This window comes from Trachurus japonicus, chromosome 21 (genome assembly GCF_045865225.1).
Source record: "Trachurus japonicus isolate A0001 chromosome 21, Traja_1.0".
Classification (NCBI taxonomy): domain Eukaryota; kingdom Metazoa; phylum Chordata; class Actinopteri; order Carangiformes; family Carangidae; genus Trachurus; species Trachurus japonicus.
This window is the reverse complement of record NC_140927.1, coordinates 29,518,110-29,530,886: the sequence shown is the minus strand read 5'-3', so window position 1 is coordinate 29,530,886 and position 12,777 is coordinate 29,518,110. Positions and strand designations below refer to the sequence as shown.

Genomic DNA, 12,777 nt, shown 5'->3' with positions numbered 1-12,777 from the left:
TTCTTTTGTTTTTAGGACCAGGCTACTTCCTGCAGTGCTGCAGTCACATGGTTTTTCTCTGTCAAATATACACACTGCAAAAACTCCAAATCTTTCCAAGAATATTTGTCTTATTTCATGTCAAAATGTCTCATTTCTAGTCAAAACTCATCCCTTTCCACTTAAAATAAGACTCATCGCCTAAAATTAACTTGTTTTCCAGTGAAAGGAAGTCTTTTGTGCTTGTTATAAGGAAGAAAAACTTGCTCCACTACTTGCTCCGATTTTTCTACTTATTTCAAGTGAAAATAGACTTGAAAGATGGAAAAAGTGTCTAAAAACAAGCTGCTTTTTATGTGATGAGTCTTATTTTAGGTATAATGAGATTTGTTTTGACTAGAAATGACATTTTGACTAGAAATAAGACAAATATTCTTGGTAAGATATTTGAGTTTTTGCAGTTATAATAAATAAATAAATAAAATAAAATAAAATAAAATAAAAAGGAATGATACAATGTTATTTCTTTCATTATTCTGTGTTTTAAACTTACAAACGTAATAAACTTTTTTCCCAACTAGTCCTGTGTGAGCATCTGTGCGAGGGCAGCGGCTGTTGAAGCCTCGCCGGTCAGAGGTCATCAATAAATAACCTCGGTCATTATCACCTCAGGCACCGAATTAGAAAAATCAATCGTATCGACTTCATATAGGAGTTTTCAAACAGGGAGTCCAGCAGCTGGTTTTAAAAACTATAATCCCCACAAATCCCAGCAGCAGCAACGACAACAACGACCACGACCATGACCACGACACACACAGATTAACATGAAGCTTCTGCAGAGGCAACAATAGCAACAGATAATAGAATAGACAAACACACACACACACGTAAGTCGTCACAGAGAGGATGTAGAGCTACAGAGGGCAAACAGCTTGTGTTTCAGGCCTGAGAGAGGGTTTTTAAAATACACCCGGGCTAATTCAGGTGTCGCTGCGTGGTCGTGGATGTGGGTTGGACGGTCGCAGCTGTGGAGTCAGAGTCAGAGCCGTTCTTACTCTTTCCTTAAATAAATGAACCATATGTAGCTACACTGCAAAAACTCAAAATCTTTCCAAGAATATGTGTCTTATTTCTTGTCAAAATGTCTCATTTCTAGTCAAAACTAATCTCTTTCCACTTAAAATAAGACTCATCACCTAAAAATGAACTTGTTTTTAGATCATTTTCACTTGTTTCAAACTAATTTTCACTTGTTTCAAACTAATTTTCACTTGAAATAAGTAGAAAAATCTGCCAGTGAAAGCAGGTTTTTTGTGTTTGTAATAAGAAAGAAAAACTTGCTCCACTATCAGATGATTTCAAGTGAAAATATGCTTGAAAGAAGTAAAAAGTGTCTAAAAACAAGCTACTTTTTTTTTTTTGGGGCGGAGTTTAGCTCAGTTGGTAGAGCACCCGCCCCATGTGTTGAGGCTATAGTCCTCGCTGCAGGCGGCCCCGGTTCGAGTCCCGCGTCGGACGGCCCTGTCCTGCATGTCATTCCCCCCATCTCTGCCTCCCATTTCCTGTCACACTCTCAACTGTCCTATCAAATAAAGGCATGAAAAGCCAAAAAATATACTTTAAAAAAACAAAAAAAAAAAAAACAAGCTACTTTTTAATGTGATTAGTCTTATTTTAAGTAGAATGAGATTTATTTTGACTAGAAATAAGACAAATATTCTTGGTAAGATTTTGAGTTTTTGCAGTGTAGGATTTGTCACGCCGCCTGTGAATGAATGCACCTCCCTCCGTCTGTCAGTCAGTCACTCTGTCACTCAGCTCGGACGACAGCAGCGAGTGTGAAAGTGGAGCTGTCAGGAGTTAAGGCTAATGTCCTTGTTGCCGTAACAACGACAACTGTGGGTTAGTGTGACACTGACATAAGGAGCAGAGAAGGTCGTCGCGGGTCAGATCAGGGCTAATCCTGATACACTGACCCGGTGGTGTCGCACACAGATTACTACATGGTACTCGGATTATTCAGTAAAAGTACAAAAGCATCAATTAGCATCAATTTTTCTTAAATAACTAATAAAAGTATTGATATGTTAAGTTGTGAACATTTATTTTTTTTAGTTTGAAGCTGCAAAGTAACTAAAAGCTCGTATTTCCTTTTATTTTGAACTACTAATCCCTATGTAGTTTGTCCATCTCCTCTCTCTTTCAGCTTCTCTCTGGAGCTCTGGTAACATCAGGTCGGTGTCAGCCAATCAGAAGAGAGGAGGAGGAGGCCTCTCTTCTGATTGGCTGACTGTTTTCTTATGTGATCCAATAAAAAAAACAGAGCAGAATTCAGAATAAAACACTCAGAGAAACCAAATCCTGCAAGTTGTCGGATGGTGGGTCCAGGTGGTGAGGGGGCGGGGCTTAGTTGTGACATCACAAAGTGACAGGAAGTCCTGACGGCTGGTTTTAAGGCTCAGTTTCTGAATACAGGCTGTGTGCATTTCTCTGTGGACTGAGGCTTTGATACTTTCACAGTATTAATATAGAACCTAGAGCTGCTTTATAATCACACTACACATGGACATCTACCTTTATACTGTATGGAGCTTTAACACAAACATCTACCTTTATACTGTATGGAGCTTTAATACAAACATCTACCTTTATACTGTATGGAGCTTTAACACAAACGTCTACCTTTATACTGTATGGAGCTTTAATACAAACATCTACCTTTATACTGTATGGAGCTTTAATACTAATACAAACATCTAACTTTATTTTGAAGGAGCTTTAATACAAACATCTACCTTCAGACAATAATATGAGACCTTTTAAAATTACTCTGTGTTATGAACTCTTTGCCTGGAATCTGACCTGCGATCCTTTGTCGTCCTCTTTGTGACAGTTGACCTCAGTTAAAAGTTCACATTTGGTTTCAGCTCACCAGTTTCTACATGTTGGTGTGTCCACATATATAGATTACACACACAATGCAACTGACCCGGAGGCAGTTTGCAGATATGTGTGTGTTGTGTGTGTGTGTGTGTGCGTGTGTTGTGTGTTGTGTTTTAACCTGGAGCTGAGATGAGCTCACGTCTCTGATCCAACTCCCTCAGACTTGTTTGTTTTCGTTCGTTCAAACGACTTTGATGTGAAATCCGTGGAGTTTCCCCTTTTTAAACCCTGACGTTCATTCATAACCTGTGTTTAAAACCTCTGCTCTGTTTGATGATGCAAAAAAACACACACACATCAGAGCTGAATATTTAAATCCACAGCAACGAATGGAAAACAGGATTTCTTTTTGACTTGATTCAGGCAGCAGAGGATCGACCTCTTCCATCATTCAAGACAGTAAAATATCATTTGACACTTTTATTTCTGAGCTCAACCAGACATTTAAATGAAAAACAGTCTCACCGTTTTAATAAAAATCATCCTCCTGTTCACTATAATGCACCGTTTATTGATTTATTGAGCTCAATTTCTATAAAATGAACATTAAATTCCTGTTTAATTACATTAAAACAACAGGACTGCAAAGGAGCAGAGAATCTTTTGGGCTATTTGGAGCTGCAAACTGAATATTTTTAGATCTTAGTAATTTACCCTCACACACATGTCTGTGCAAATTGCAGCAGATGCTCCTATAATCGCTCAGGCGTGCCAGGAGATTTTCAAAATAAAGGCGCGTCTCACAAATGGATGGATGTTTTCAGTTTTTAGGTCGACGAGATTGACTCATCGATCATTATTGATGCATCATTATACCCTGTATTTAGTGTTTATGTACTTGTTTGTGCATCGTCTTTCGTCCTGTGAGTCGTGTGGACTGTGTTTGACCTCCATGAGGAATTAAAAATGTAAAAAAACCACAACTAAACATCCAACACCGGTCGTTCAGAGTTCAGCGGCCGAAGTCTCTGAACTTTGAACCTCAACTCGTCAACAAACACGGACGACGGAGGAGAGAAAAATGGAAAAAACACTGGGCTGCTTCGCTCCATCCTCATCGAACGTGACCTTTGACCCCTCAGCAGCAGCAGCAGCAGCAGCGGTGGATCGCAGGGCTGAAACCCGACGGAGCTGCTGGGATAAAGCGAACACACACACACACACACACACACACACATATACGAGTTCCCGGCCTGAGAAAAAACGTCGATCAAACAGCGAAAAGATTTGGAGCGGAGTTAAAAAGGGTCGAGCGAAGCCTCTGGGCGCAGGACGCTCTCACTGAGGGACAAGATGTGACTCGCCGGCTATTAATAGCTCTTTGGGAGATAATTCCTGCCTTGTTATCTTAGCAGCCGCTGTCGACGACGACGAGCCTCCTCGCCACAGGCACACACACGCACACACACACACACACACACACATGCACACACACACACTTTCTTCTGAGGCTCCCTGTTGTATAACCACGCTTTCTTTCTTTTATTATCTCTCCCTTGTCTCTCTCCCATTCTTAATTCAATGCCTCCTTCTTCTTTGACATTTTCTGTTCCCTCTCTCTCTCTCTCTGTTTCTGCACGAAGCTACATGAGGGAACACATGAGGGAGAAAAGGCCGAAAGAAAGAAAGAAAGAGAGAGAGAGAGAGAGAGAATCAGTAAACGAGTGAATGTGGCTTCACGGTGATTTACATTTTGCATGTCGTGTCTTTTTTGGTTCTGTTTTGTTTTTATGTTTCAGATCTGACACGAAGCCACACACACACTGAAGACTGTAAATCACCATCATCACCTGAAACCAGCGGGATATGAAGTATATGAAGTGTTAGTTAAAGGGATAGTTCAACATTTTGGCAAATTGGCCCATTGTCATAATCCCTATAGTCTTAGCAGTAGGTTTGTTACCTTTAATTGTCGGTGCAAGCTGTTTTTAGAACGGCGGAGCAGAGCCGTGAGCCGCTCAGAGCTACGCTACGGAGGCTCATGGGATTTCTTGGTTTCCCTCATCAAACTCATCAAATACACAATCCAACAACTCCACAACGCTCTGGTGGACAAGTTGTGACCTGCACATTCACCACGCTATGAGATAATAACACAACGTTACCAGACAGAGTTGTTTTAGAGGCAAATTCATGCAAAACCACTGATGCGAGTTCCCGTCGGGGACAGTTTTTCATTAAGCAGTCTCTGTATTTCCCTCTAAAACAACTCTGTCTGGTAACGTTGTGTTATTATCTCATAGTGTGGTGAATGTGCAGGTCACAACTTGTCCACCAGAGCGTTGTGGAGTTGTTGGATTGTGTATTTGATGAGTTTGATGAGGGAAACCAAGAAATCCCAAATCCCGCCGTAGCTCTGAGCAGCTCTCCGCTCTGCTCTGCCGTTCTAAAAATAGCTTGCACCAACAATTAAAGGTAACGAACCTACTGCTTAAAACTATAGGGATTATGGCAATGGGCCAATTTGCCAAAATGTTGAACTATCCCTTTAATCATCATTAAACACTTAATTCATCATTTATAAAACACTCCTCCTACATTAGTTTATAAACTCAGTGGTAAATGTTTGATAATCTGATCTATAATCTGTTTAATTATTAAATGTTAATACTTAATTAATGATGATTCATCATTTATTAATCAAGTATTGTATCAGTGACAAACCAGTGGTTCATTTAATCATTTATTAATGATTATCAGCACTGATACACACACTGATTTAATGTGTTAACTGATGTTTTATTAGATGTGTTGTGTTTTGTTTGTAGATAGTCAATAATCAGCTCTGTGTCTTTATCAGGTTTCACTAATGTGACGCATCCCGATCAGATCACAAGTGTTTGTTTTTCTGTTTCAGCAGCTGCTCACAAGTTCAACTCCAGTTGATCTGAATAAAAACACTAATGAAGTTTAATTAACGGCTTTTAATCAGTGATTCATCATCTGTCGTTTGCCGACTCGTCATAAATCAGATGTTAAGTTGTGGTAAAAATCCTGTTCTTTTAATCTCTCATTCATCATGGAGACGTCTCTGATGTCAGGCCTCTTTGTTGACCACTTGTCTTCTGGAAAACGGCTGCAGCCCAGATGTGCGGCAGCCACATCCAGCTGCAGACTCGTTAACATTAACAAAGTCCAGATGTTTGTTGATGACTCATCTTTGTTCTGAGGCGATCACATCACGATCCTACTGGGTATTTATGTCGGAGAGATTTGACACGAGAAACTAAATATCCTGACAAAGTTGTTGGACGGTGGAGGGTCCAGTCGGTTAAAGGGGGCGGGGCTTAGTGTGACTGCTTCGTTGTGACATCACAAAGTGACAGGAAGTCCTGATGGCTGGTTTTAAGGCTCAGTTTCTGAATACAGGCTGTGTGCATTTCTCTGTGGACTGAGGCTTTGATACTTTCACAGTATTAATATAGAACCTAGAGCTGCTTTATAATCACACTACACATGGACATCTACCTTTATACTGTATGGAGCTTTAACACAAACATCTACCTTTATACTGTATGGAGCTTTAACACAAACATCTACCTTTATACTGTATGGAGCTTTAACACAAACATCTACCTTTATACTGTATGGAGCTTTAATACAAACATCTACCTTTATACTGTATGGAGCTTTAACACAAACATCTACCTTTATACTGTATGGAGCTTTAACACAAACATCTACCTTTATACTGTATGGAGCTTTAACACAAACATCTACCTTTATACTGTATGGAGCTTTAATACAAACATCTACCTTTATACTGTATGGAGCTTTAAACATCTACTTTTATGTTGAAGGAGCTTTAATACAAACATCTACCTTTATTTTGAAGGAGCTTTAATACAAACATCTACCTTTGTACTGTATGGAACTTTTTTTTTTTAAATGAATGTAATTAAATAAAGAAATAAAGAAAAGGGGACATGGTTCATATTCAACCTCTTGTGTTTATTTGGTAAAATGTTCAGTCCATCAAAATGCCGACAGCGAACCAACAGTGAGGCGACGCAGAGACAGACACAGACTGTGGAGGCATCGATTCCTCCACTTCGCTCGTCCAATCAGGTCCTGGCTGGACTGGACAACATGGGGGGGGGGATTGGGGTGGGGGCAGTCTGCCCTTGACCCTCTGTGGGCCGAGTCCTCCCCCACCACACTGACCCCGAGGGGGGAGGGGGAGGGGGGAGGACTCATATCACAGACAGAGTTTATAAAACAGAGAGTTTGATGAACTGTTACAGTCTAATGATGATGATGTCGTCTGAACCTGATATGTAGAACCTGATCTGATGGTTTTTACACTGCAAAAAGAAGAATATAACCAAGAATATTTGTCTTATTTCTAGTCAAAACAAATCTCATTATACCTCAAATACATACAATACATATACATACATAGTTACAGCTTGTTTTTAGACACTTTTGACTTATTTCAAGTCTATTTTCATTTGAAATAAGTAGAAAAATCTGACAGTGGAGCAAGTTTTTCTTTCTTATTACAAGCACAAAAAACTTCCTTTCACTGGCAGATTTTTCTACTTATTTCAAGTGAAAATTAGTTTGAAACAAGTGAAATTGATCTACAAACAAGTTCATTTTTAGGTGATGGGTCTTATTTTAAGTGGAAAGAGATTAGTTTTGACTAGAAATTAGACATTTTGACAAGAAATAAGACAAATATTCTTGGAAAGATTTTGAGTTTTTGCAGTAATGGTACCAACGATCCGACCCGGGAGGAACCGGATCGGACCGGTTCTGTGTTGGTGTTGGATTCATTCATGAACGTGCTGCTGAAAACCAACAGGAAGTGACATCACACTTTGTATTTTATCTGGTTCAGTGATGTGTTTCACTGCGGCTCCTGACGTTTAACCTCACTGGGATGTCTCCTGTCGCTTCGCTTGGTTACCATAGTAACAGTGAGACACGTCTGCGTTGACCCGTAACACGAAAACATGGCTCGAAAGTTAAGTTTTTCTCTTTTCAAAGTAAAATTTACTTGAAACAGTTAAATCCAGTCTCAGGCTTGTTTGGCCATTTAGTTTTTTTCCCTCTATTTTGAAAAAAGTCCCAATTTACCCATAATTCATTGTTTCGACTGGCAGACGTGAGTAAATTTCAGAGTTTAAAACAAAGAAATTTTAAATTATCAAGTGTTAGAACACGGCTCTCTTGAATACTCGATTCTGATTGGTCAGTCACCAATATTCTGCGGTGTTTATTTCTCGATAGACCACCGCTGAGCGGACCGTTGCTAGGGACTCCATAGTAACGTCCGACTCTGCATGTTTTACAGTCTATCGGTCCGGTCACAGCCGCTGTTTTGCTGAGCCTCCTCCCGTTCGTGCATTTGAAGCCTTTGATAATCAATCAGTGGATCGATGGATTACAATACACGTTACGATGTATTTTGTGTAGTCGTACCTGTCATAAACAAGAGATTATGGGGTGCGTTTGTGTCGCGGAGCTACAGAGAGGAGAGGAGCTGTGACACGGTCAGAAGTTCTGATGCAAGTTTACTTTTCAGCCACGATGTGGAAATAAGGAGCCTCCACTCTCCCTGTAACAGGTTACAAGTCGTTTATCTAACATCACTATTAGTCCGAAGCTATTTAATGACGGTAAAAATGAAACATAAAGTAAATATCCTGCATACTTTCTCTTTTCTGTGCTGCGCTGGTCAGAGCGGCGTCCCGAGCAACGGTCTAATTTTACACGAATAAAATCTCTTTTTATCATTATTTTGTGTTACATTATTGAATGATTTAGTTGTAGGCCGTGTTCTAAGCGGGATAATGTATAGTTGGTCGGTTGTTATGGAGAAATAAACCCCTTCAGGTTGTATGAAACCCCTCCGCTTCGCGTCGGGGTTCCATACAACCTGTCGGGGTTTATTTCTCCATAACAACCTCCGAACTATACATTATCCCTTACTTAATTCATAAATTTGGTCCCTTTCTCTGAGATAAAATGTGAAGTGTAGACGTGTTTCCTTCTTTGACGGGAAAAAAACTACAAATTTCAAGTTTGTTTCTCGTGAGTTTGTGACTTAAAACTTGAAAATTCGGAGTTTTGAACTTGATATGAACCTGTGTGGCGCTGCAGCCGGGTTAAGACACAATGGATGAATTGTCTTGACTGAATAAAGGACGAGTGATGATCTGAGTTTGTCTCATTGTGAACAAATCGTGACGATGACGACGATTAAAATGATAAAAGAGCGTCTCTGTTGCCCGCGGTGACTCGTCCCTTCGTCACCACCATGAAGCTTAACCGTCCAGCTGCCTGATAAACTCCATAAAGAACTATCTGCGGTATCAGTCCGCAGCTGAAAATAGTCCCCCCCCTCCTCAAACAAACAAAGGAGGGAGTTTTTATAGATTTATGACACCGTGCTGCGTTCAGGAAACACGTCTGTGTGGGACTTTGTTGTTTTTATCTTCAGGAAACTCAAACTGCAGATAAAGACGAGTCGGGGTCGGCTGATTAACGTCAGGTCACAGTAAATCACATCAGTGGAAACTCAAGTCTGCTGCAGCAGAGGCAAACACACACACACACAGACACACAATACAAAATATAATGATGTTCAGGGGTTAAATCTGATTTTTCTGTGTCGTTTTGAGGACGACGTGTTAATAAACTGTGTGTTGACGTGTTCATTTATCTGTTTTGATTGATTAGTTCAGAGGACACGAATAGATACGAGTTGTGACACATTGGAAATCAGCTGTGTGTGTGTGTGTGTGTGTATGTGTGTGTCTGTGTGTGTGTCTGTGTGTGTGTGTGTTCACTCTGCTGCACTTCGATCGGACACTGAATCACAAATGGACGTTGTTGTTGTCGTGGAAAAACCCTCCTCTCTTTTTCTTTTTTCTTATTTTTTTAATGTAACATGACATCGTCTCTTTTACCTTTGTCTTAAACATGCCACCAAATAAAATAAAACAAAAATAAAATGTAATAAAATAAAATAAAATGTAATAAAATAAAATAAAAACCACAACAAATAAATATATCAGATAGCTGTTTTAGTTTTTTTCCACTCGGGGTTTGTTCGCTCTCCTCTTGTTTCAGCAGGCATGCGGTGATGTAAGTTAACTTCAGATAAAATATTATATAAACAAGTATGTACATTTGATAATAGAGCATCTAAAACCACTCGTTACTGTAAACATGCACTCTGTCACCACCGAGCCGTCTCTGCCCAGGCTCCGCCACGACCGCGACGAAGAGGAGGAGGAGGAGGAGGAGGAGGAGGAGGAGGAGGAGGAGGAAGAGGAGCCTGGGAGCGAGAGCAGTGGACACTCAGTGTGTTTTTTTTAAAGGGAATCAGGGTGCGACCGGACCTCGGCCTCACTAACACGCACACACACACACACAATCTGAGTTCACGCATTCACAGGTTTTACATTCTCTGAAGTCGTCAGGTTAACGTCAACTCAACGTCCACGAACAAAAAAACAAAGAAACTCCTTCAGATGTGAGCGTCTGTTTCCAAACAGGTGGATGCTTCATGGTCCCAACATATCCTATGATTCATTGCGGTCCAGACTACGTGACGATCAAAGACGTTCGACCTCTGAACGGTTCAATAAACTACAAAACTCGTTCACTTGCGATCGATCGGTGTCGAAGTCGTTTGATCGTTTGAACGACTGAACTGAGACTCTGAGACTTTTGCTGATCCAGAATCAATAATGACTTGTGAAGAGTTTGAGGAGTTCAACTTTTATCTTTAACAATCCAGTGACGTCACAACGGGACCTGGGAACAATGATATTTACTATTATAGAACAAATCGCCTTGTTGTTTACAGCTACTTCCGCGTAGAAAACCAGCAGTAATTTGAATGAGAACAGCGGTAACGAACGAGAGTTTAGCTAGGCTATATATCATGTTTTTCACACATTTCATCACCATTTAGACAAATCTGAAATGATTTAAGAAACATTACTATTTCTGTGTGTGTGTTTTGTGTTGCTATGTGTTGTATTTATTCAGTTTTGGGGGAATCACAGTGTCTAGAAAGCATCAGTGGCTCAGCTGACAGGGACAGCTAATGGCGATAGCTAAGCTAAGGGCAGTAGCTAAACTAACATCAGGACGTCAGCTGTTAAAACCCTCCCGTTGTCGGACACGACATGAAACTACTCCAGTTAGCTCAGTCATGTTGTAACTAAGATATCTGCTGGAAAAAATATTTTTTCATGGACCGTTTATTGAGTCACAGAGTTATTAAAGTTAAACAGGTAGCTAACGGTTAGCCTGGCTAATTTACCATAACCAGGACTAATTACAAAAATGTGCACACGTAAATAGTAATGTTTGTCCAATCACTGGTTTTATAGACTTTACAAACATCAGATTAGTCTAAACGGTGATATAGTGACGTGAAAAATGAGACAACTATAGCAAAACTCTCGCCCGTATTATTGTTCTCATGCTGGTTTTCTACCCATAAGTAGTTGTAAACAACAAGGAGATTCGTTCTATAGAAGGTAGTCTACATTTAAAAGTGAGGTCATGGTCGATCTTCGTGGTTTTACCGTTTCCTCTGGTTGGTGCTGGATTATTGAAGCTGATATTGAGATTTTAAGACGATGACATAATGAATCTGGGATTTACATAAACATTTTACACAGACACACATTTATATGTTATTAACTGTTGAAGATATTCACTGAGTCATTTTACAGTAGCCAGCTAAAGGAGAGAGTTTCCTGCAGTGACTCATTAATCATTAACTTCTGATGATCAATAACCAGATGGGTTTTCCCATCATCCTCAGCTGCTCTTTGGATTTGATGCGAACTAACAAACATCTGCGAGCTAACGTGCTAAAGTCGACACTCTGAGCTGTTTCTTCTCTTTATAATTTAACTTTTCATTTATTTTTTTTAATAGAAAACGTTAAAATTTAACGTTAAAACATTTAAAATAATAAATAATATATATTTTATGTATCAGATTCAGTCCAGACATTAAAACTCAAGTGGGAGGAGTCTTTGTTTTGACGCATCACATCACTAACTCATTAACATATTTAAACAGAGGCAACATCGATATATTGGCAATAATCTGATTGATCTGACAGACCAATCAGCTGTGACTTTTCGTGGATGTTGAGTTGACGTTATTTCTGACATATGACACGACTGTGATGCGTTCAGGGACCGGCCGTCTCACGTGAGGAGACATGGCCGCCGCCTTCAGCTCCGCACAGTGAAGAAGAAGAAGAAGAAGAAGAAGAAGAAGAACACTGATCCTTCTACGCTACGACGTCCACAGGTAGAACAACGAAATACATGTGTGTGTGTCTCTGTGTGTCTCTGTGTGTGTGTGTGTGTGTACTACTACTACTTTCCAGGAATATACAGTACACACACCTGTAGAATAATATAATAATGATCCACACGTGTGGGGACAGAAACACGGACACGTTCGGTACAACAGTCTCGTCCTCGTCCTCGTCCTGTAGTCTCCGTCTCCTTCGTCTTTCTTTATTTGGTCGTTGAGTTTTAAAGCCGCCCTGCAGCGTCCAGCGGGGGGGGGTAGAGGGGGGGTCGGAGGAGGAGGAGGAGGAGGAGGAGGGGGGCGGGGCCACAGGATCTGCTCTGTGACACGCACACTTGACATTGCGAGTCGATGTTTGACACGGTAATTAGGCGTCGGGTTTCACAGGAGGACACGGAAATAGAGGGACAGATTTAGCCCCCGTCCTCCTCCTCCTCCTCCTCCTGTCAATGCTGCGGTAAATAAAAACCCTCCGGAGGGGCAACTGCTCCTCCTCCTCTTCCTGCTGCTGCTGCTGCTGCACACTTCTGGGATGGATTGGGATTTATTTCC

General features: G+C 40.6%; 1 long non-coding RNA gene across 1 annotated transcript in view; it reads left to right on the top strand.

Annotated features, from left to right (window-relative positions):
• The window catches only part of LOC146965504 (uncharacterized), a 518,674-nt gene extending 516,140 nt beyond the window's left edge, over positions 1-2,534 (top strand). The window contains exon 2 of the long non-coding RNA XR_015034606.1: positions 2,393-2,534. This is a non-coding gene — a long non-coding RNA (uncharacterized LOC146965504). The remainder of the gene's footprint in view (positions 1-2,392) is intronic.
• Positions 2,535-12,777: the final 10,243 nt, after the last annotated feature.